Here is a 26,277-nt window from a genome sequence, read left to right as displayed (position 1 = left end):
AAATTTCATTAAAGTCAGTGTTTCCAGTAATTGTAAAAATAGTGAGAGAACAATATCTCTTGCTAAACGGAAGTGGCTTTCTTCAGAAATTCAATATCTGTACTCCAAAAGAAGTTTGCTTGAAATTCAAGCTGACGAACTTTGGAAAAAACTAACATTAGGTCTTAATAATTTAGAATTTCAACACTGATCTGACTTTCAAAGGAAAATTGATTGTAAACTAAAAAAGAAAATCTTCTCTCATAAGAAGAAACTTAAAAACCTCATAACACAAATTTCAAGAAAAAGTTTTCCTATGAAGGCCATTGATATTGTTGAAAATCATTCATCTCAAGTATTTAATGAAAATGAAATCAATTTGCTGAACAAGGGTTTGAAATTTAGTTTGCCACCTGCTAGATCAAATGTCGAGGAAGTTATTGCCGGAATAGAATCATCTATCCACCGGTTTAATGAACCGACTAAACATTTTGTCAGGGAGGCGTGCAGACAAAAAATTTCTCGTAATTTAACCCAGTCAAAGTGTAGAGTCCAGAATTCAAACCTCCAAATCATCAAATTCTTGAGACAGAAAGATTGTTTTTATGTTAAGGCTGATAAAGGTTGTTATTTTAGACAAAAAGGATTATTATGAAAGGTGAACAACCTAATCACTAATGGTCCTTACCAGTCACTAAAGAAAAATCCATTGCCCAAAATGATCAGAGAAGTCACTAACACTTTGAAAAAATGTAACAACCTTATCACTCCTCAGCTTAAGTTTAGATTAAACATTTCCAACCCGGTTGTTCCAAAATTGTATTGTTTGCCAAAAATTCATAAACCGGGGAAGTCAGTGCGACCAATTGTTTTGGCCATTAATGCACCGACTTCACAAATTTCAAAATGGTTGACAAATGAATTTAATAATTTAACCAAAAAGCAGTCTAGCCTTGCAGTCAAAAATTCTTTTGAAAGTAAAATCAAAAACGAACAGCTGCAAGAGGGTGAATTATTAGTTTATTATTTTATTATTATTATTATTATTATTATTTATTATTATTCGATGTAAGTTCTCTATTTCTAAGTGTCCCCGTTCCACACTTCCCTGGTTGGAAGAACTCCTAGTTGAAAACAATTTCAACCCGAAGATTGTCAAGGAATATATTCAACTCACAGACCTTTGCATGAAGCAAAACATTTTTCAATTTTCCGGGAATTTCTTTTTCCAGCATGAAGCATGAAGGGTAATTTATTGTCTCCGTTCATTGCTGACCTTTTCATGAGCCGCTTTGAAAAGGAACTTGAATCTGAGCTTGAATATTTTCCAAAAATCTGGGTTAGGTATGTGGACGACATTTTTGCCATTTTTGATACAAACAAGTCAAATATTGATGACTTTTTAATCAAAATAAATAACCGTTATCCAACGATAAAATTTACTTGCGAAATAAAAAAAGACGGAAAACTTCCATTTTTAGACACGATTGTAATTAAAAATAACAACAGATTAGAGTTTGATGTTTATAGGAAGGAAACCAGTACTCTTCGCTACATCACTGCAGACTCCCATCATTGTCCTCAACATAAGATGGCAAGTCTTAATTTTCTTGTTCACAGGCTTTTGAATTTTCCATTAAACAAATTCAGATTCACAAAGGAATTAAAATTAGTTAAAGATGCTGCCAGGTGTAACGGTTTCGATTCCAACATTGTTGATAAAATTGTTAAAAAATTTAGATTTAAGAAATTGGTCAATGAATGTTTTACTTTTCAAAAAACACCTGAGAAGACTTCTTTTGTCACAATCCTTTACTCACCTTCAGTGACAAAGGGACTGGAAAGAATTTTCCAGGGTTTGGATCTCAAAGTAGTTTTTACTTCGGGTCCAAGCCTCCAAAGTCTTCTAGGTAATCCTAAAGACCGAGTAGGAACAACAGAAAAGTCGGGGATTTATGAAATTAAATGTAAAGATTGTGATCAGAAATATATTGGGCAAACAAGAAGGTCAATTTTAAAAAGGTTCAAAGAGCATCAAGCTCATCTCAAATTTGGAAGGTTTGAAAAATCAAGCGTTGCCCAACATGTTTTTGACAATGACCACCACATTGATGAAAGTTGTCTTCGTTTAATTAAAAAAGTAAATAATTGTAAATTTCTAGACATTTATGAATGGAACAAAAATGTAATAATGAACTCAGACAACGGCCCCATCCCCTCCTCCTCCCTCTAGTCCCTTCTACCTGCGCCAAAGGGTGCGCGTCGACAAGCTTTTAGTATTGTAAGGACGAATTATTTGTTAGTTTTTAGTTTAATCATCGCTCTGATGATGATAGCATTGCTATCGAAACGCGCGTCAGCATTTTTTGTCAAATTTGGTGTTTGGGGAATAAATTGTAATTTTTAACTTCTAGGTTGCAATTTCTAACTTTTAAAATAGCTTGTAGCTTCTAGATGGCGATCTGCAAATCTAAATTTTGGCTTGCAGCTTTTAGGTTCTAGTTTGTCCATTTTAGCTTGCTGAATTCCATTTAGAAGCTTCTAACTCTTTGTTTCAAAATTGTTGTTATTACCTCTAGCAACTAATTTGTAGCTTCTAGTTCTTGCCTTTAACATTGTAGGTTTTACCTTCCAGCTTGGAGCTCTGAACTTTATTTTCAGCATTGCTATCGAAACGCACGTCAGCATTTTTTGTCAAATTTGGTGTTTGGGGAATAAATTGTAATTTTGATAATTTGTCAACAACACCAAAGTTAGATGTACAAGCCACAAACAACCTAAAAACTATAAACAGCCAGCTAAAGAAATAAAAACACAAATTTAAAAATTAGATATGTACAAGAAGGTAGAAGCTAAAAAGCCCAAAAAAGAATTTTGATGTTATCGTATAAAATCTAGAAACTCCAAACCATCAGCTTCAACCTAGATTGCAGTGTCAGTGCTACAAGTCAGATGAAATACATTAAGAAAGACGATTAAAGAAACATAAATACAAACACGACAACGAAAAAACAGAATTCTTTTGAAAAAAAAATAAAAAACGAAGAGAAAGATGACCTTAAAAACGTGAAAAAAAAGAAGACATTGACGAAACAAAGAACGAAAGAACAAGAAGAAGGCAGCTGTCAATTGTCAACTTACTTTGTCATTTCTTTGAATTCGTTTGGAGTGGGCGCCAGTAAAACTTCCTTCAGACAATCCGAACAATACATATAACGGTACCCTGGCACAGGAACATTTTCGGTTTCATCCCCTTCATCAATTTGACGCAAATACGGATTCTTGAAAGTGGTCCAATCCCTGATCAGTTCCCAATTGACTTCACAAAGAAACTTATCATATTTTAACCAGGCAATGGCTCGGTCTCGCTTGTCATGAACATGCTTCATGCAATTCAACATGTTAATTTGTCTCGTGGTGGAAATTTTGTTAAGTTCTAAAAACTCCAACACTTTCCTGATGGTTCCGCCGTTGACGAGGTTGAAAATCATGTAAAGCCCGATTACGTAGAACTTGGCGATATTCCACTCCTTATCATTACTCATTTCGTTCATGTAAGTGATTAGAAGAACCCCATAGGAGCCCTTGAGCCCTCCCCACACGCAGAGAAGCATACTTTTTAGATCCATCCCGTACCCAAATTTGCTAATCAAAGGTGAAAATATCAGAAAGATGATGAAGCGCACACATGTGTACAAAAGGTACGTTCCTAAAAGTAACGCGTGGTTGCTGAAGCTCATAAACGGCGCCACGTAGCAGGAAGTTGACATGGCGTACATGGTGCAAACTATTACGTTCAATGTGAATCCCATGGTTTCCCAGAACTCCAAGAGGAAGTACTCGGTTTCCTTGGTGAGGAGGGGGCGTTCTTGACATAGCATCAGACCTACGATCATCACGCAAATGTCGCCACTAAACGAAATAAATTTTTCTGTAAGGCTGAAGGTGATGAAAGGGAACGTAGTCATCAAGACTAAGACGCTGAATTTGTTATTGCACATTTTTCGGACCAAGTAGCGGGCGACGTGTCCAAATAAGTACCCGCAGATGATGCCTACGAACAGAAATACATAGTTAAAGGCCATTTGAATCTAATTTTATTATTATTATTATTTATTATTATATGAAATTTCGGAACTGAGGCTATTGCTAGCCTATTGAGTTCCCAGTTGATATATCAGTAAGCGTACTAACATAATTTTTGTTTTTCAATCCCATGTAACTGCGCATTATTATTATACGCAAGGGAAGAAAAATATATTTTATTTGCTGAGGACTTTATTTTATTAGATTATTTATTATTTAGTTTTGAATTGTTTTAAAGAGCCTGCGCAGACTGTTTTATCTTCAAGTTTGTTCCAGCTGTCAAACACTCGGTTAACAAAAAAGGAGCCTCTAATTCTTCCTCTATGTTTCTGGTGGTGTAATTTAAACCTGTGACCTCTTTCTATTTTAGCGCTCAGCGTAAACATATTTTTCAGGGAGTCATAATTAGAATCCTTAAATATTTTATAAGTCCAAATTAAGTCGTTTCTTTTTCGCCGGATGTCCAGAGATTGCAAATTAAGTCGCTCAAGCCGGTTTTGGTAAGACAATCTCTGTAACCCACATACTTTTTTCGTAGCTCGCCTCTGTACTTTTTCTAGAAGTTCTTGATCTTTTTTCAAGTACGGACACCAAACAACGTTAGCAAATTCAAGAATTGGTCTTATATGCAGCTTTAATAATTGTGTAAATGTGGACGCTGTTAGATGTATGAAGGTTTTTTAAAAAGGTACCATCTTCTATTGGCTTTAGCCGCAGTTTTAGCGACATGTGGGGACCAGGGCAAATCTCTAGATATTAGGTGTGTATTCACCTTTTTTACTAGCGACGTGTTTAAGATATAGTATAACGTATTAGGATTTCTAGAACCAAGATGTACAACTTCACATTTTCCGGGATTTAGCGGGATTAGCCAATCTTTACACCAATCACTCAAATAATCTAAGTCGTTCTGAATCAGATCAGCTTCCAGCGGAATTCTTCCAAAAATTTTGGCATCATCCGCATAAAAGCAATGGTCCGATTTCAGGTTAAACATTAAATCGCATATGTAAATTATAAACAGCAACGGCCCGAGCACAGAACCCTGCAGAACACCAGAAGAAACAGAATAAAATTTTGAGACTGAATAGGGAGAATGCCAAAAATGTAACCTATATGTTTTGTACCAAATTTTGTAGAATATATGTCAAATACCGCAATGGAAGCAAAAATTTTTGAAAAATACAAGACGGTGTTGCCAAAATTGGCAAAAGAAATTTAAATATTCAGGCGGGAGTAAAACACTTTTTCATTGGTTTGACGTCACATCTCAACTGCACGCTCCGCCTACTGAATGCAGAACATTTGTTTAACCCCAGCGTTGCAATTTATGGTTGTTTTTGCAAAAGAATTTATACACAATGGAAAAAAGCCGACACACAAAATTTTTTATCAAGAAATCCTAACTTTGCGGTGAAAGTGTCGCGGTAACTACATCTTTCTTTAACTTGATATGTCAGTTTACAATAAATGGTTGGGTTTTTATTATCCAAGAGAAATTCAATTATAATTATTATGTTGATGTTTCTTATTCAACCGGTATACTTTTACACGTTTATTCACATTTTTGCCTTGCATCATTCTCGGTCGGCGGTGGCATTTATCGCATTTACCGCATTTAACGATAATTTCTACGAATACACAGTCAGATTTATTATTTTTTTCTCTCTTATAACACCTTTGTAGAAAAAATATGGTTTTTACATTTTGATCTATTCTGATTTGATTGAATTTTATTTATGTACGATATAATAACCATCTATTTTTTTCTATATTCGGAAATGATTCGTATGAAGAATACGCTCTCCGTATTCGCAAGAAAATTTATAATTCAATAATTTGGTAGAAATTAAATAGGTGGTTTACTGTATTGGATTTTTTATAAAAAGACCAAATTAATAACAATAACTGATCCAAAGCTTTTGTTGTTTTTTTAATTTTTAATTTCTATACAATTCACTATACAGTATGTCCCCGGATTGAGTTCACAAGAGAGAAAAAAAAAAGTTATTTTACATTTTACAAAAAAATGACAGCGAAATAACATTTTTGCTTAATTCAAAACAGATAAATCTGCAATTAAAATTTCAAAATTATTAGTTTGTATACTCTTAAGAGCGGTCGCTACCTAAAATCCTTATGGGCAATGCAATGTAAACTAGAGCCATCATAACTCAAAAACGGTTTGGACTAGAAAACTGAAATTTAGAATATATACTGTCCTTGTAGTTATCTACAAACTGCATGCGTTTTTTTATTGATATCGCCCCTGGAACGGTAATTACACTGCATCAATTTTGGCTGAAGACTGTAACTTTGGTTTGCGTTGTTGTATCAAAAATGAATCCAATCGGATTGTAAAGCAAGTCGTTCTGAATACAACGGTCCTAAGTTTTATAAAATATTCTAATAATTAAGCGAGTATTCGTAGCGTAAAATTTTAGATTCTAAACCGAAGCAGAAATTTTGTAATTTACAACCAGCAATTGCCGGCAAACCACAGAAATTAGTACTTCTCCAACAAGCACAAAATTTATGGTGGGGTCAGGTAGTTTGACGAAACCAAGAGGTCCAGCTGTTTGTGAAATAATAGCTCTTTCTTAGAAATAGCAATAGGAAAATAATAGAACGGTATTTTCATCTTTGCACTGCATTATTGGACCACAGGAAAAGTGTTAAAAAAAAAACTCTTTATTAATAAGGATTTCTGTACTAGGATCAACAGCCTATTTCACGTTCCTATGCATTTGTGATACAGAACCGGAAGCCAAAATTTGTTTTTTATCACCAATAATTTTGTCGTCGCGACGCTTTAAAAATGTAGTTTGTAAGTTTTAGCGATTTTTGAGGCATAGTAGAACCAAACACCCACTCCCATTTTTCAAAATAATGCTCACATGGCGTAAGTTTTTTATTGTAATCAAAAAAAGTACCTTAAAAATCATTCGCAATACATTAGTCTATAATATTTAGTAACATTTTTTTGTTAATTTCCATTATTTTAGAATGCGTGACTAATTGATTGTTAAGTTTTCCACTATGCCCCCCCCCCCCCTCTCCTAGATATAAATGTGTTAAACATACCTTTTGTCATTTCAGATTTGATTCAAATTGTTTTTAAAATATAAGAAAAAAAGCTTTTTTATCAAATTAGTCAAAATTGGACACGAATACACCAAACGATCCTTTAGTTCGCTTTAGATTGTAACAAAAGCCGTACTATTTCAAATGCAAATGACCTCGACGAATAAATGAAATGATTTGTGAAATTTGGAATAAATTTTGTTTGCAAGTGTTTCGTCATGACATTGAAAACTAGCGTTTTTTCTCAAATTTAAAACACAATTTGCATAAAATTAAGTTATGTTAAGTTATGTTAAAAAAAAGAGTTAGGGAAAGTTTCCACTAAAACTCGAAATTTCACTTCTTGGACGTCGCGACGCCAAACTGACAGTAATAAAAAAGCGTTACATTCTGGAACTTAATCAACCACAAGCCGTAAGCATTTGAACAAAAGGCGCATATTTGTTTTCCAACTAATTTTGATTTTTTTTTAAATTTAAAAAATATAAATTAGGCAATTTTGTGCTCTCATGTTACTTCAATCAGTTAGTTGCGGTTTTGATCACTTCTTTCATTATTAAATATATAATATACCTCGAATATATGACGCACCTTACTTTATAAAATGCATCTTACTTTATAAAAAATTCCGCTATTTTTAAATGGCATAGAAACAAATCGGCGTCTAAGCAGTAACATCCGCAAACTCAGTTGTGAAAATATTTTGTTACTACTTTTTCTCAGATAATTTTTTTGTTGGAAATTTACTAGTGGAAATTATTTTTTGCATTTTTGAATAGATCTAACCTTAAGCGAAGATTTGATACCAATTAATCATTGATGAAAATTACTTACACTGCCAAAAAGCAGTTTTTTTGCGCTCCCGTATGATTTTGTAAAAATTGAGATTGCGGTAGTTGCCGCTTAGACGACGAAATAAGAAAGTGCATCTCTAGGTTCTACAATTTGCTTTGAAAAATTTATTATGTTAAGCTGATTGTTTTATGGCGGTTATTAGACCCAAGCTCTGGCCTGGTCATTTTTGTGACAGCTCACTGCCGAAACCGAAATCTGAAGAGCGGGCTGGGTAGCGACCGCTCTTAAGGCGAGTGCCAAGACTCGTCGCTGGTCAGAATTCGAGCTGAGCTGTCACATCGGGAAGGTTGTCGAGCGGTACCTCTGTTTATAGTTCAGCCAAGTTGGTCTGAACCACCATAAAATCATAAAAATTAGACGGCAACCGCAATCGGACAATTTGCGGTATTTTGTCATTTATGACGAGACATCTGGCCTGTTTAGGGATGCTGTTCTTATCGCAGGGTGCAAATTTGAGCAAATAAACCCTCATTATGTGCACTTGAGAATCTTTTGAAGCTGTCCCGTTGCGGTAACCCGCAAATTTTTATGCTTTTATGGTGGCTCAGACCAACTTGGCCGAACTATACAACACCCCTTACTGTGCTATCGTAAAGTGATTGTAAAATAATAAATGCTTATTTTGTCTCTGCCTGGTAGAAATACTTTTTCATGGGTAAAATAATATGAATAAAAAACTTTTATTTTAAAATTGTAAGTACATCAGTACGTTGTTCAAAAATTAATTAGTCAAATAATAAATAGATCAAAGTATTATTTAATATTAGAATGACAAACAGAAATTTTCTAAAAAAAACTAAACTTATCTGTTTTATGTTTAATTTTATTTGTTTCCAAATAGATACGTATTTGGTATGAAGGTATACTCAAAAGATACAAAATACATAGTATAATAATGTGTATAATATGTACATGTTAGTAAGTATTTATAAGAAAAGTGGTATTTACATAATAGGTACTTATTTACAATATTGACAATTAACTAGTACATGGGTAATACAAACTCAATGACGGCGGATCGGAATAGACAATCTTTGTTTCCTAGAGTCAATTAATTCCAGCAACATGTGATCAAAATAAAACTTAATCAATTTTGGTTCCATTTTTTTTCCAAAAAGTTGTGTTTTCATAAATATATTCATATTTCATATCACTTTCTTGTCCAAACCAAACACCCAGAATACACATTTTTTTTCGTGTTATTCTTAACTGCCCTTGGATTTGGTAATACCAATTATGATTTGAATTTACAATGTATGTTCCATTTTTTTCTAGTTACCAGAAGTCAACCTTTTTATTCTCCCAAAAAAAATTTATATTGTTCTCAAAGGAACAAAATTTAGTGGGTTTTTCAGTAAAAGTTGAACCGGCCGGCGGCAAAATGAAAGAAATTGTCATCACCTAGTAAAACTCCGGTCAGTTTCTTAGATAAACTCTAATCCAATATTGCAAACATCAGGTAAATTGCATCCGGTCAGGTCAAGCTCCATAGAGTCATACCATTTAAAACAATTTTGTTTCATTCAACATTTTTTATTCATTGATGAACTTTTAAATTCTAGTGAAATAAGAAAAAAATAAACATAAATAATAAAATATGTAATAAGAAAAATAATAATAAATTACTATTTTATTAAATTTCATTTTCTAAATTTTACGTCCAACACCGTGAAGTAGTCGAGAAATTAATTCGTGTGTCATTGAAAGACTTTAGTTGAAAACATGACTATAAATTAAATGAATTTTCATACTACATAGTTGTTTCTATAATTTCATACATCAAGCATTATGAAACTTCGATGTGTTTGTACTTATTAGCACTTTTAATAACGCTCTTCTAATTGTAACCATTTTATTATCCTCTGTGCGAAACAAGCAGGTAAAAATTGTAGAAGAAATCCCTTGATTTACAACTTCCAAAGCTGGTCAAGAAACCGCAAATGAGGGTACGCTTATAAATCAACCTAGTCGTAAATTATCTGCAAAGCTCAGAGCTTCGATTGAAAAATTTTTAGTTTATCTCACTCATAACTAGACCAATTTTAATGATATCGATTTAAATTTAGCGGGAAAGTGATTTTGAAAGTATTCTTTACTAATTCTAAGTTTAAACATTCACAAAAATCGGACATAAACTTCTATTTGTAAAACTACCCCTAAATTATCGAATTTTCAAGTCCTTTAACTTTTAAATTAAATGTTTTTTTCCAATGTTTGATTCTTAGTTTTAGAAGAAAATATGAATACAAGCAGTTGAGAATAAGAACGAAACTGATACATGAAAAAATAAGCGAAATATTTAGACGATACTTTACATGGGATTCTCCATAAGAAAAATGTCTTGGCACTCGCCTTAAGGGGATTCTTCCGGGGTAGGCGAAACGTTTTTTCCATATTTTAGCCACATTTTTTTGTACCCTGTCTTGAATTTTTAATACGGTGTCCTTAAAATACACTTAATTGGAGTTACAAGAAGAAACGTTTAAAAAAATGTATCTAACTATTTTAAAATATTTTTTTATTAAAATGGAAATACAAAATTATTGCTTTTTGTAAATTTTGACTCTGCTACCCGAAAGAACTTATTTTTTAAAAAGATTTTTATAAATCGAGTTAAACAAAATTTGTATAAATAAATGAAAGAAATGGAAAATAAATTAAATCAATATCTCCCAAGTTTACGGAATTAAATTCTGGTATGGTACAACACGACTTGTGTCGGGCGGAGCATAAAAGGGCCCCACAAACCTCGTTCTTGCACGACGTGTTTGGACGACGGTTTCGACTGTTGGAACGAAACGGTCGGAAAAACCGAGGTCTGTGGGCAAAAACCGTCGTGTTGAACCGACGATTTTATACCCACAGACCTCGGTTTTTCCGACCGTTTCGTTCCAACCGTCGAAACCGTCGTTCAGAAACGTCGTGCAAGAACGAGGTTTGTGGGGCCCTATTATTATAACGGCACATGTGTCCATCAGCATCCTTGTCTTTTTGCTTGCTATTCTCTTTACATTTGGGTCTCTTTTATTTAGAGATGAAAGAAATAGTCTATAACACTCAATCCTGAGTCATAAGCTAATAACACTACTGTACCGGGCCAAAATCGCTATTAATTATGAAGCTACAAATTATTTTTTTTTGTACATGTAGAGAAAACGGGGCGCTTTAAATTGAGGTAACCAGTTTTAATCTAGTGCTAACCATATGTTATTTAAACGCCAAAAACGACGGTTTTTTTTTAAATAAAAATTGACAAATCGGTGGCAAACTTAACCTATTATGATTCTTTTATTGCCAAAAGTATGAAAATGAAATCAAAATGTGAATTAAAGATGTAACGAGATATTTAATAATTCTTAAAAATATTTTTAATTTGCGACAATTGCAAACTGCTCCTTCGGTGATTTATGATGGGCAATATTTTTACCCACCTTGGTACAAAAAAGCGTTGAAGTACCCATAAGATTAGCAAGAGTCGGGCCAGGATAAAAGTGTTACCTATCATAAATCGCTTATTAGGGGTTAGTTTGCGGGTCAGAAGCAATTGTTGTAAATTAAAATTATTTTTAAGAATTATTAAATGTCTCGTTACCACATCTTTTAATTCACATTTTGATTTCATTTTATTTCATTTATTTTAGCTTCATAATTAATACCGATTTGGGGTCGTTACATGAGTGTTGATGGACCCCTAAATGTTTGTTTTACTTTCTTTTTCTTACATACTGGTTGCACCATTGCTTATTCACAGTGATTTCTGCCAAATTACAGTGCCCTGCCCACAAAAAATCTGAATACTGTTCGACTGCGAAGATCCCCTTAAGGGGATATCGAACAAATTTCAGTATAGGGCAAATTCAATGTATTTTTCCAAACACGATTACTCGAAAACTATTTGAGTAAATTGCTTTCTGTTTTTTGGATATGAATCTGTTCAACGTGCACTATGTTGAATGCTATATATAATTTTTGTAAAATGATTCTTTAATGACTTTTTGATTAATTAAATATGAAAACTTGACTAAAAGCGAAATAATTTAGCATTCCACATGCGTAGCCTAATTTTACACAATGTCGACCAAACAGATTTTTTTTAAAGTTAATACTTTTTGAGAGATCGTGTTTCGAAAATTTCATATTCAAAACATGTTATCCTTGTCTAGCAGTGACATCTCTTTTCTCTGTACCATAGAGGTCTGTATGGTAGGTAAAAATGCGGGTACCATAAATCAATTTTGTAGCCGAAGGGATAGTTTACAACTGAAGCTTTTCCATAAACACACAAAATCTTAAATTTGCCTGAAACAAGATTTTTCTCTTTCATTCAAACTGAACGTAGCTTTGAGGACAATCATTTCAAAATTTTGAACTTTATATCCGATGAATTAGGATTTTAAATTGTTTTAGAATAGTTTAGGTGATAAATATTTGCCTTTATCTTTATTTTTTAAAGAGATCTCGAACAAATTTCAATAAGGCAAGTTCAATGTATTTTTCCAAACACGATTACTCGAAAACTACTTGAGAAAATTGGTTTCTGTTTTTTTCATATAAATTGTTAAATGCTGTATACAATTTTGTATTTGTATTTTGTATAGTGAATATTTAATGACTTTTTGATTAATTAAATACAAAAACTTGGCTGAAAGCGAAATAATTTTTAGCATTTCACATGCGTAGACTTTTCAAAATTCACACATAACGTCTTGTTGTCAAAATTATGACTTTGGGGTGGTAAAAAAACTGAAAAATTTCTCGTAATTTAAAGGTTTTAAAAGATAGATCAATCACTAAAACAACAGAATATATAATTATTATTTATAATTTAATTATTTATAATTTAATTATTTATAATTATGTTCACCATTTTTTGTTACATTTACAAAAATCTTGAACAAAATTCGAAGATCTCAGTGCATCTATCAATTCTTCAATTTTTGCAATTACACAAACCCCACCTTTTCAGGAAAAATTTAATTTATTTATGAAGATAAACTTTAAATAATAATAATGAGATATTGTAAATATTAAGTTTTATGGGTGAAATTTGTAAAGTATCGGACTCTACTATCAAAGTATTTAAGATTTACTGGCCATGGGCAATAATAATTTGGCCATCAGTGCAGTCAAAACTATTAGTTATTGTCCTGACCACAAGATGATGGTAATACTAATCTAAACTACTCGGGCTGGGGTTTTAAGAAGTAGTTATTATTTATGGTTTTATTACCGTAGTAAGAAGACTGACCGTGGGTAACTCACTAAAAGAGTGCCGTCTACAAATAATAAGGGTTGAAGGGAGATGCTACATTTGACGATTGGATGTTTAAAATGTTTCATATAATTTTTCCTTTACGCAGAATTTTGAAGCAGAATTTACCGTTACAGTTTGTTAAATATCCCCTTAAAAGGATTTAATTTTGAGGAAAAGAAGAAATTCATCCGACCAATTCAAAGTAGCACCTGCAGTATGGGCTGTAGCGCGATCTGTTAAATTTAACAATTCATCATCTTGCAGTTTATTTTGGAACCAGTTGCAGTATTCTACTCGAGCAGGGGGGTCAATAGGTAACAACTCATGCATAATGCTAATCTTGTATGGATGTAAGTGCAAGTTCTTTTTAAGAATCTTTTGGCATGTGCTAAGTGGTACATCTGACTGCCGAGATAAATTTCTTAAGGAAATTCGTGGATTTTCTTCAACGCGTTGACGCAAATCCTCAACTACTTCATCCGCCACTGGAGGTCTACCAGTTGCCTTTCCTTTGTTTACATTGCCAGTTAGATTAAACATCCCGAATATGAGCTATCAGACATCTTTCCTGAACTTGAATGTCAGGGAATTTAGCCAAAAACTGATCTTTGCATGCCACAAGCGAGTATTGCCATTCGCCATTTACCAAAATACCAGATCGATAGTAGGACATTATGATGAAAGTGTTCTGCTCCAACATTGCTTATTAACTAATTCACTGGTGAATACCAAGTCCAATAATGACGGAATTTGACCCTCAGGATATCGTGTTGGCTCTTGGCACCGCTAAATTTTACTAACATAGAACTAGAGCATGCCAATTTCAGGAAAATAGATCTGATAAAGGAAATTTAGAAAAAGGGATTTCCGATTTCACAAATCATCCCGAGAGTGCCATCTAGGTCGAAAGGGCCGAAACACTTATCTCAATTTCTTAATCAGAGTTAAATTAGGTTTACGCATAATTGTAATAAACGAAACAGGGCCGAAGACCACGTTTGTTGTTGATTTGGTCAGGTATAAAATAATTAAATAATTTTCAACAAATTAACAAAAACATTTAACAGCAAACGGGTCAACTTTATCGTAGAACTTTCATTCTTTTTTGATATCGGTGATGCCTAGTTGAATACAACATAAAGGTGCCTTGCGATGGCTTCAATTACCGATATGAACGTAATAATTAAATAATGGGTAATTAATTTGCATATGTGCTAAGAGAGTGGAGGATGAGCGCGAACCGAAACCACCCTCAAGCGTCCAATAGGGAAACACAAGACAAAATTAAAATGCGCGAGCAAATCCGGCTGAGCCGTTTCTTAAAAACCGAAAATTAGGGAAGAAGAATCAGTCATTAGACGATCTTTGATTACTTCAGTCGTACTTTCGGGTGACGATCTGTTTTATCGAAGTAATTCCGTGCTAGTGAATTTTCTTGTGCCGTGCACTTAAATTTAAATTGTTTCATTTAGATTTCTGTGTGTTTGTGCTGTATTAATCGTTTCTAGTTTTTTTGTAAATTTTTTTGTTTGTGCGTAACAAACTTTAAACGCGTTAACCTTACCGAGTGGTAAAGAGTGCAGTGGGTGTCCCCATCCCTTAGTCGGAGTTACCGGGTGCCCAGCGCCAAGGTAAGATTTTGATTACAAATTGCGCGGGTTTGAGGTGTGGGTTCGCGGTTAGGAAATAACGAAATTACTACATCGGTCGAGAGAAGTCGGGGAACCACGCTAAAATTCGAATATATACAGGATCGTGGATTTGACGAAATCCCCAACGTAATTAACGATTTAACGAATTTTACACTAAACAAAAAAATATCGAAAAACCGAAAATTTGAAAAACCATAAAACCACCAGCAAAAGAATTTCGTTATCGTTCTTGAACGGCTTTAGCTAACGCAAACGTTGTTTGGAATAGGGGATACGGGGGGGGGACCTGAAAGTGCAGTTCTGAGATGAAAAAAACTTATTTATATGGGGGCTCGTGTCGTGAATCGTACGGGTCCTCGCTCTTACGAGAGCAACCTTTACTTTAACATCGTGGGAGGAAACAAGAACATTTAAGCAAAGAAACGGATCCCTCAGTTAACTGTAATCCACTGGTCATTTGTTCGCAAAGTCAGTTTGCATATTCCGAGCTTCGTTTGTCGTTCATTCGGTGTATTTTGCTACGAGTCGAATTCTAGACTTTGCTCGCGTGGGGCGTTCTTGCCAATCTTAGACCGGACTTGGACCGTCTAGCTAGAGCGTAATCTAAAAACCCGCGATGTAAACCAACCGTTAACTAAACACTTATTGCCTAAAATCCGCGGCGCCCATGTCTAAGTACGGTGTAAGTTCGAAGTGTCAAAATTTGTCTGGAAATCGAAGCGCATCAAGAGACCCGAAGTTAGGGGTAGTTGAAAAAGGTATTAATTTTGGGAAATCTCTTCAAGGTGCCCAGAACTCTGTTTAGTTAGCGGAAATCTCTTCTAGATTTCCGAAGAGGAAGTCCGCAAATGAATTTACTTGCGCCACCCCGTGTCGTAAAGGAATTAACGTAGACGCGTTGCTTGAGTTAGGCGACATAACCCCCTCTGCTCTGGCCCATATTATTGTCATTTGTATTGTTATGTTGCATGTTATTGTCTTCCGGATCTAGAATTTCGGACTTAAGATTTGGCCCTGTAAATTTAATTGATGTGTGTCAATAAACGCTTTGATATGTATTGCTGCGTTTAAATGGGTGAACCCCCTCCTTTGGTGTGTGGTGCTACTTTGCGGGAACGCTGAGGGTCCTGAATTTCGACCCCAAGCATCTTTCGGAGTCGGGAATAAAAAAGAAAAGGGGTAATTAGCTACCCCTAATCAAAATACACAACGTAGGGTAAGTGAAGGTTTGATTTACCTTCGGTGACGATCACGCGAGCGCATCCGCCAACACGGCGGGGACTAAAACGTACCCCTTTAGGGAACAACAACGGGAAAAAGGGGTTGTCTCACTACAGTATCAAAGCTTGTATGTGGAGGCCTATATAGGGTGTCCCACAACTCGCGCCCCAGAGAGCAAGGGAGGGTGCCAACAGCAATACAGATGGTAAATTTCAAAACAAAAATTGACCAAGTTTAATATTATTCGAGAACTAATAAAAAGTTAACAACCAATCTCGAAAGCTGATTCGAGAAGTGGAGTAAATGGCCATCCCAATTTCCTAGGCAACGAGAGTCTAATGTTTAACTGACCAATAGATGATAGTTTGTGTCCATAGTTACCAATTTTCAAATTCTGTTCAGCTTCGGGATTGGCTACAGTTTTTTTGTCTTATCTCGGTTATTTTTTGAGTTAAAAATTATGGTTTCAAAATTTTGGTTTAGAATTGTTGCCTTCATAAGCCATTTTTCTCTGGGGCGCGAGTTCTGGGACACCCTGTATAGACAGCCAAGTGTAAATGAGAAATCACGTAAGATATGTAAGAAAATTGACTCAATGTTACAAATTGATATTTTTAGTTTCGAAATTTTAAAATTATGAAAAAAGGACTTTCTTAACAGTATGCAAACCCCACCGCCCCTAGTTTCCCTGTCATCTCTAAAAGTAATGTAGTCGCTCAAACCCGAATTGCAATAATTGATTGAAGAATTTAACCAAGATTCAGTAAGACATATGCACGTAGGATTATTGCATTGAATATAAAGTTCTAAGGATTGAAGTTTTGACATAAGCGAGGCTATGTTTGTATACATAAACGATATGATTTTGAGATTGTTTGTTCCTGTTGGACCTTGCAAAGTTGTGTTAGCATGAATTGGTTGCTAAGATAAGATCTGATCTTTTAGGTTTTTAACAGCGGAAGCATACACTGGACACTGAGAGTCCCAGGCCGCATGACCAAATGGGCTTGCCTCAACGCCTTCGTCTTTTGGACGACTACAGTTAATACATTGAAGCTCTTGAGATGCGCGGACAGGCAAGACTGTTTTTACAGACTCTGGAAGAGTGCCCAAAACCACAACATTTAAAGCAGCGGTTAACGTCAAAAGCTTCGAAAGAATTACAAAAATCATAGCCAATTAATACTCCACCTTGAGACATAACAAGTTCGTAAGACTGCCTGTCCAACTGAATTGAAGCTTGATGTACATTTGGATTTTTTTTAGTCGGCCAGAATTTTAAAACCTCACAGTGTAAACCCAGGTTTATTGAATCGCTAATTCTCTTGAATTACGTCCTCGCAGGTTCTCACTAGAGTTTTGAGATGTGTCTTTAGGCTCAATGACAATGACCGATTTCGTCCTGTTTTTAATTTTGTCTACATACGTAACAGTTTTCTTGGTATTATTGCAAACAGATGTTAGTTTTGTTTCAGCGGTGTTAATAAACGCAGATTTTAGATGGCCGAACATATTTCGTAGCTCCTTAAGGGTCTACGAGCCTGCCCGAAAATTTCGTGTTTGAAAAGTATGCAACTTTAACAACACCTTTGATTGACAGCTGCCAAAAGGGATTACCGAGAATTTGGTAATGAGCGGATCATAAACTTTATGGAAACGGTCGCTTGACCTGCACATTTCCTAAGAAACCCAGCGGTTGGAACAATAAATTCGTGTTGGACCAAAGATGAGTTAAAATATCCGGATTTGAGTTTCTCTGCGTTTTGAGCTTGTGAAATTTCTGGTTCTAGTAGACAAAAATTTTACGGGTGTAATTTTTTTTCAATTAATGGAAAATGTATGTATAAAATCCCCAAATTTCCAGTTCCCATAGTACGTAATGGAAGAATGTTTTTTTAATTGAAAAATGTAATTTTCGTAAATGTGATCCAAAATTTTTCCTCACTGGTCGCCGGGGAAATTTTAAAATTACTTATTATTTTAATATTTTTATTTGAGAAAAACGCATTTAATTTTTTTTAACCAAACCTTTTACCTGACACATGAGTTTTTGGACCTTTTAGACTCTGTTGTTTTCTGTGATTTAAAAGTTAACTCTTCATAATAATACATCCCACTAATCAATAAAAATACTTCCCTAATTAATATTTTTTAAGCCAGAACCACTCAGGAAAAGCAAAATTGGCGTTTAATGTTATTATGCAAAAAAACTATTTTTAAAAAAATCTGAATCCACTTGTGTCTTTAATTGTACGAATTTTACACAATAATCCTTGTCTCTAATCTTACCTGCTACCGGTGGATTTTATAGGTTACCAATAAGACAATTAGCTTTCAAATATGTCGAAGCTAACACCATAATTTTCATTTCAAGAAAAGACTGTAAAACCCAAAACCTATAAATAAATACCTTGAAAAAATATTTAAATTCTTTCAATTTTTGGATACTTGTGTTTTTGACTGGGCTCGACTTGTAAATCAATGTACTTTTTTAAATTTCTAGAGTTTTATCGATTAAAGTTCAATGTTGTTTTTTGATGTTTTTGATGCTAGAAATACGGGTTTTTGTTGAAAAAAATGCATAGAAAATAGGAAAATGACTAAGAAAACTAGGCATAATAATCTGAGTTAGAATATATCATATATTTAACTACTTATTGTTTCAACATATAGTGTATTAACTTAAAAAAATGTATGTTTGAATAAAAAATAAGTACCTTCAACTTTTAACTTTTTTAAAAACAAGGGAAAGTCTGAAAAATATACTTGAAAAGGTAAAATCTCTAATTTTGAGTGTTTTTGAAAGGGAAATTCGCTTCGCTCATGGAGATTTTGTCCGAAATTTGTTTGAACGAAACCGTATTCATTTTTGTTCTGAAGTAGCCCAACAGAAAAAACAGGGTAAAAAGACGAATTTTAAGTATTTTTAAATGGTAACTTTTCTTGGCCGAAACCGTATTCACGTTTGATAAAACAAGATATATTTCTTAAAATTTTGACTTTTTTAAAAAGGGTGACTTCGAAAAACCGGGCGAATTCTTTAAAAATTTTAACTTTTTAAAAACTTTTGAAAACCAGACTAAAAGCATTAAAAACAAAGTGTTCTGAGAGGGCCTACTAGTACAAAATTCAAAACAGGGTAAAATCTTTGAAAACAGGACAAAAGACGAATTTTAAGTATATTTAAATTGTAACTTTTCTTGGCCGAAACCATATTCATATGTGTGCTGAAGTGGCTCCATAGAAAAACTGAGCAAAAAAGGCAAATTTTATCTTTTAATTAAGAAGACTGTTAAAATAGGACTAAACTGCTTAAAAAACAAAGTATTTCGAAAAACCGGACAAATTCTTTAAAAAATGTTAATTTTAAAATATACCTTAAAAACGGGAGTCTTTTCACGATTTTTCTGCTTTTCTGTTAACCCTTGAAAATCGGGGTGTTTTCCTTAAAAAGTAGCTGTGTTCTCAAGGGGCCATCTTAGTAGTTTAATTATACGAATTTTAAAAGCAATTAAAAATGTATTTCGAAAACCTATAAATAAATATCTTGAAAAAATATTTAAATTCTTTCAATCTTTGGATACTTGTGTTTTTGACTGTGCTCGACTTGTAAATCAATGTACCTACTTTTTTAAATTTCTAGAGTTTTGTCGATTAAAGTTGGTCAGTTGCTTTTATCAAACTTGCACGTCAGCAGTTTTTGACAAAATTTGGTGTTTGGGAATAAATTGTGTTTTTGATAATTTTTATCAACACCAAGATTTGAGCCAACAATTTTATTAAAAAACGGTGATGAAAAATATTAGGAATAGTTCCGAAAGTAAAAATGTAATTAGCGGTTTTAAGTCAGAATTATCGGATAAAGTTTTTGAAATAGAAAATGTTCCCAATAATACACATTTTATAATTGCGGAAAAAAGGTCTTCTAATTTAAAACTGGAAAATACGAAATGTAAAATTAATGCGTAAATAACAAAATTTTGTGTGAAAAACAGTGAATTATACCGAGTCCGGCAACATAATAATCACCCTCAAAATCGTTTTTAGTTTCAAAAATAAATATTTGCAATTTTGCATTCGCTTTATCAAGCTTAACAATCTAAAGCAAAAATTTGCGATGCGTTAGAAGAGTAATTTTTAGCGATGTTTGAGTTTTTGCGTAAATACTCGCGAATTGTTTTTTTAACATAACTGTGACCAGCTTCATCTTAAATTTAATGTAACTGAGCATAAATTGCTGTTTTAACAAGTTAGTTTTCAAAACTATGACGGACAGTGGCAAACTACATCAATTTTTTACAAGTCACTTCAATTTTGATTAACGTTGATTGTTGCACTTTTTGGATACTAAATAGAAATAGTTAATTATTTACATTGAAAAATAAGAACTTAGGGCCCGATTTTAAATCAGTGGCGTAAAATTGCGTTGTCGCAGTTGAAGATACCTTTGCTCCCTACCATCGCTAAAGAATTATTTACAATGTCAGGATTAATATGAAGGTTTACTGCCTTAATTACTTAAATATTTTTAACACATTTATATTAAAATATATATATATATTGAATGGTTCCAAAAACCCTCACAAATAGATAAAAATTACACTTTTAAGGCGTCGCGACGCCAAAACTATCGGTGATAAAGAACAAGTTTTTGCGTCATCTTCTAGAGCTTCTTCGATTATTCATTAGCGAATGTAAATTTTTAAAATTTTACCTCTGTAAGACAATTTTGGGGGTGACCACAAATGTTGCCGGACCCTGTATCAGAGATAATAAAATATTATTTCTCAATACACTAGCTACAAGTACCTTCGATATTTGTTGCCGAGAGCGACCAGTTGGGTCTTTACCTGCTTTTACCCGATAGCAGTTTATTACAATTGGGCGGAACGTCAGTGACCCCCTAGTGAGCGGTCGTAAATCATGAGATTTGCATAAGATGATTTGCGTTAGTTGTACTGTTGGTTGCCTATTTTTGATTTGTTTTTTTATTAATAACTTCAAAATTATAGCATAATGACAAAAACAAAAATGTCACCTCCATAGAGGTTTTAATTCTCCACATGTTGGTATTTTTTTTAACTTCCTAGGTTGCTTCATATTCCTTAAAAACGAAAAATGGGAATTTCAGTTTTTAATTAATTAAAGTCAAATTTTTCACTTTTTCAAAATTCGAAGATGTCACCTCCATAGCTCTACCTGAGACGCATACATACAGAGGTCGAGCGATTTTTCAAAGTCCAAAATGCGCTTCAAAAACGAAAAATCGTAAGCCATATACGGGTATATGCGTAGCGTAGACCCTTAACCACTCTTCATTCTTTCTAAATTCCCTAGCTTCTTCCTTCAATCTCTTTAGTTACTTTCCATATTTTTTCATATCAGACTTTCTAGATTTTCTCAATAAATTATTATTATTCATTTTATTTAGTTTCTTTTTAAATTTTTTTAGTTCTGCAGTCTTTAAATTTGAGCTCTTTCTAACTCCTATCTACTTTTTGCTTTGGATTTTTTTCACTGAAGATTCAATATTTAGATTGTTCTTCAATATTCTGTAGAATCTGTTCTTCTTAGCTTTTATAGATTCTCTTGACAGTTTTCCTAAATTCTCTTGAAATTTTCTTAGTTTTATTGAAATACTTTTCCGCATATTGTTCTCAATATTTTTATTTTAAAATAAATTTAGGCTCTTTCTAATTTCTTTACATCTGCTGAAAGTTAAATTCTCCTTAGATTCTGTAGAGTACTTAAGACTTTCTGAATCTTAGGGTTTCCTCTGACTCTTTTAAAGTCCGTAGATTTTATAGATCTTTAGATTTTACACAACTTCTCTCAATTCTCGTTGGATTTTTAAGATTCCTGTTATGTATTTTTATAAGATCATTTATTTTACACTCTAGTTCGGGTACAGCTTATGGATTGTTTTTAATTTCCATCTGATTTTTCTTAAATATTTGAAATGTTCTTCAAAACGTGTTTAAATTTTCTGTATTGTAAATTTTATGTTCTAAATTATGCATCATGTTCCTCTTAAATCCATGTTGGTCTATGCAGTTTTTAAAATTTTTCTTTGATTCTTCCATTCTCAAACTTTATTAATATTTTCCTACTCTTTAGATTCTGTCAAAATTCTCGAAATTTTCTATAGAAATTCTGATTCTCGTTGTTTTTGCCACAAAGTTTCTCATCCAGATCTTATTTTGATTTTCTCTGGACTGTACATAAATCTTTGACTTTTTTAGATTCTCTTTAGATTTTCAGACTCTATCCATGGCGTTATGCCACGATCTGTAAACTTTTAATACTTTGATACTTACTGAAGGCTGTGGTGCGGATGAAGAGGCCCACGTATTGATACCAGTGTACAACATATTCACAAGTGAGTATGTCTTGGTACAAGAAGATCAAATTGACCACGTTGAAACTAAACAGTGCTTCGGCTTCTAACAAAACTCCGACCTGTCGAGATCGAAAGCACTGTTGCCTCAGCAATTGGGTAATGGTCTTGGGGAAAATAGGTTGACAAGCCATTCCAAAGGTCATTCCAAAAAGTAAATTCCAAGACTTATTAAGAACCAATCTGCACAATCCACCAAAGATGACTGCCGTGAGCAAACTGACTACAATGATTGTAAGACGAATTGAAGGTATTTTTATATCACGATTGTACCTGGGATGCCTATGATGACAGCTTGAGGAAGAATCTTCAAAAAGAAGGTAATGTCTAAACAAAACGCAAGATTGAAAATGACAGCAGGAGCGAAGATGTGGTACAACTTAAACGGAGAGAAATTGACTATATTCGTCGCCAGTCGAAGGACGTCGTTCCTATGCATAATGATGCCCCATAAATGCCCGATTATTACCATGATGGCACCAGGAGGAATCGTCGATTTGATGTTCTAAAAAAAGAACAGTAGTGTCTTGTTGAAACAACCGGAACGTGGCTACTTTTAAGAACCATTCAACACCAAAGGAGATCATTACTATCAATGACAACGTCACCAAAGGGGCGTAAGGGGGGACAGCAGGATGGTACGTTAGGTTGTCGTTCACTTCGTCGTTGGCTGTGCTTTGGTGGGATACTATTAGTCCGCATCCAAAGAGGATAAAAGCAGTTAACAACAACTTCTTGCAGAGGGCTTTCATTATTGATGCTTGCAGAAACGTTGACAGTCGATTGACAATTTATAAATAGATACGCTCCATTCGCTTGTTTATGTTGTTTTTGGTACATCTTGGTTGTGTGGTTGAAATTTAAAAGACCACGTAAAATTAAAAAAGAATCTGAATAGAATAAGTTATTTATTCTATTTTAGGTTATAATCTTGTTGATAAGCACCGAAATGCGGGCATAATTTGAGCTTTATTGCATAGATTAATCAAAATTCGCCAAGCAATTTAATTTGTATGGTGTTCAAACAAGCTTTGTAATCGAACATTTCTTGTTAAAGAAAATCATATCATCATTTTGTCGGTGGCACCTTTTTCGTGGTCTCACGATTTTCGTGTTCTTCCACAGTCTTGGTTCCTTTTCTTCAGTGGTTTTCTTCTTTCTTCTTGTTTTCTTCGGTGGCCTTTTGTTTCGGTGGTTTTCTTCTTTCTTCTTCGGTGGGTTTTGTGTTTCCAGTGTGGGACCTTTTCTTCTTCTTCTTCTTTCTTCTATTCTTCTTGGTCTCTTGAATCTTCTCGTGGTGGTTTCCTCTGTTTGTTTCCGAATTGTTGGATTGTCATGTTTTGCTGCCTTCTCGAAGTGCCTCCTGGCGATCTTCTGGATGACATCTTCAATGGGTGGAATCTTCAGTTCGTTGTGGATTTGTTCGTTGGTCATGAACCATGGGGCGTCGATGGCGTTCCTCAGGGTCCTGTTCTGCACGATTTGGAGTTTCTTCTTTCTTCTTTCGTCTGCTTGGTTCCAGGTTGGTGCTCCGTACGTCATGGTGGGCCTAATAACAGATGTGTAAATACGTATTTTGTTTTCAATACTTACCTTACTCCTCCGGTTGAGGAGTGGGTAGAGTTCCTGATTGATCCTTTTTGCCTTGATTTCCGCTTCGTTGATGTGCTTCTGGAAGTCAAGTTTTTGGTCCAGGGTGATTCCAAGATACTTGACTTCCGTCTTCCATGGGATGTCTTCGTCACTGAACTTGATGCTTCTTATTGGTTTGTGCTTCTTTGGTCTCTTTGTGAAAATGATTCCGTTGCTCTTCTTCCCGTTGACTTTGATCTTCCATTTTTCTGTCCATTTTTTGATTTCCTCCAGGTGGGTGTTGATCTTCTTGGCGAGTCCTGCTCTGTGTCTTCTTTGGGCCAGAACGTTGCGATGACGGTGTCCTCCGTCGTTGGAACGTCCGCGGTATAGAGCAAATACAGGAGCGGCCCTAGGACAGAACCCTGAGGGACTCCTGCTTTGCTCCACTTCTTGGTGGATTCCTCTTCATTGACTTTGACCTGAAAACAGCGATTCGAATCGATAAGTTTCCGGACGAGTCCTTGGTGCCAGACTCTGTCGAAGGCCTTTTCGATGTCCAAAAAGACTCCTGTTGTCACTTTTGAGACGTTGAATCCTTGGATGATGAAGTCTGTGATCCTTGTCGTTTGGTGGATGGTTCCGTGTCTTCTTCTGAATCCGTGTTGTTCTTCCGGGATGATTTTTCTTTCTTCAATTACTTCCAGAATTCTTGTTTGGATGACTCGTTCGGCTACCCTGCTCAGACTGGAGAGCAGACTGATGGGTCGGTAGCTGGCGGGGTCCTTCTTCTTCTTTCCTGGTTTGTGGATCATGATGATTCTTGCTTCCTTCCATGCTTCCGGAAACTTCCGGAGACCTAAAATTGGATTGATTATTCTCAGTAGTGCTTGTTTACCTACCTGTGGCAATTTTTGGATTGCCGTGTTGGTGATTCCGTCCTTTCCTGGAGCTTTCTTCGGGTTGAGGTCCTTGATGATTCTTTCGATTTCTTCTTCGGTTGCTTCATCCATCCTGTACCCTCCGGTACCTGGAGGTGATGTTGGACGTTGTGGTCGGTTTCCATCTCGAAGTTCCTGTCCTTTGAGGGGTTGTTGGTGAATTGTTCTTCCATCTTATCCGCGAAAACTTCTGCCTTCTCCCTGTCTTCGTACGCCGTTCCGGTTTCCGTTTCGAGGGGGGGGGGTTTCTTCTCTTTTCTTCCTCAGTGCTCTTGCCATTCTCGTTCGAGTTCGTGGTTCCATCTGTTGAGTTCACTCTTGTCCTGCGGTGCGAGGATTCTCTGAAACACTTTTTTAGCTTTTCTTTTTTTCTTGACGATCTCTTTGATCTCGTCGCGAACTTTCTCTGGTATTCATATTGAATCTTACTCGTTTTGGATTTTTCCATCGCTGATTGATTCTTCTCCGTTGTTGATGCCGAATTCTTCGATGGTGAAGTTTTCTTCGTATTTGTTCCAGTTGACCTTCTCGATGATCCTTGGTTCTCGCGTTCGGCTTCCGTCCAGTGTCAGCACGATCGGGTTGTGATCGGAACTGAGCTCGTCTTCCACTTCCAGCTTGAACCTTTTGTTGATGTCCTTGATGATTCCGATGTCCAGGATGTCCGGCTGTCCATGGTTTCCAGGCGGATATCTTGTCGGCTCATCTGTGGAAATAACGGTGAGTATTCGATTTTCTACGTACCTTTGAAGTTTTTTCCTTTCGTGTTGGTGGTTTTGCTGTTCCAGACGATGTGTTTGGCGTTGAAGTCGCCCATTGCGATCGTCGGTTCCCTCCTTTTGAAGATTTCCTCGAGTTCCTCTTCGTCGAGTGGTGCTCCTGGTGGCGAGTAAACCGCGAACAACGCGAGTTTACCGCTCTTCGTGGAGACCACGATTCCAGTTTGTTCCACGTTTTCATTGGCGACTGTGTTGTTGAGTGGGTGGTGCTGGATGTTCTTCCTGATGAGAATGGCCACGCCCCCTCCTTGTCTGTTTTTTCTGTCCTTTCTAAAACAATAAAAATGTTGAAATTTTAGACTGTCCTTACCTGTTAGATGGGTCTCATTTAAGAGGACCACATCTATTTCCTTTTCCTTGAGGAAGATCTCCAGCTCTTGCTTCTTGTTTTTGATTCCATCTGCGTTCCAGGCGGCGATTTTCAAACCGTCCGCCAATTGTTTCTTCATTTTTCTTT

The sequence above is a fragment of the Gnatocerus cornutus genome, chromosome 9, assembly GCF_029298725.1.
Source record: "Gnatocerus cornutus isolate USDA-ARS CGAHR chromosome 9, icGnaCorn1.1, whole genome shotgun sequence".
Lineage (NCBI taxonomy): Eukaryota > Metazoa > Arthropoda > Insecta > Coleoptera > Tenebrionidae > Gnatocerus > Gnatocerus cornutus.
This window is presented reverse-complemented; position numbering follows the sequence as displayed.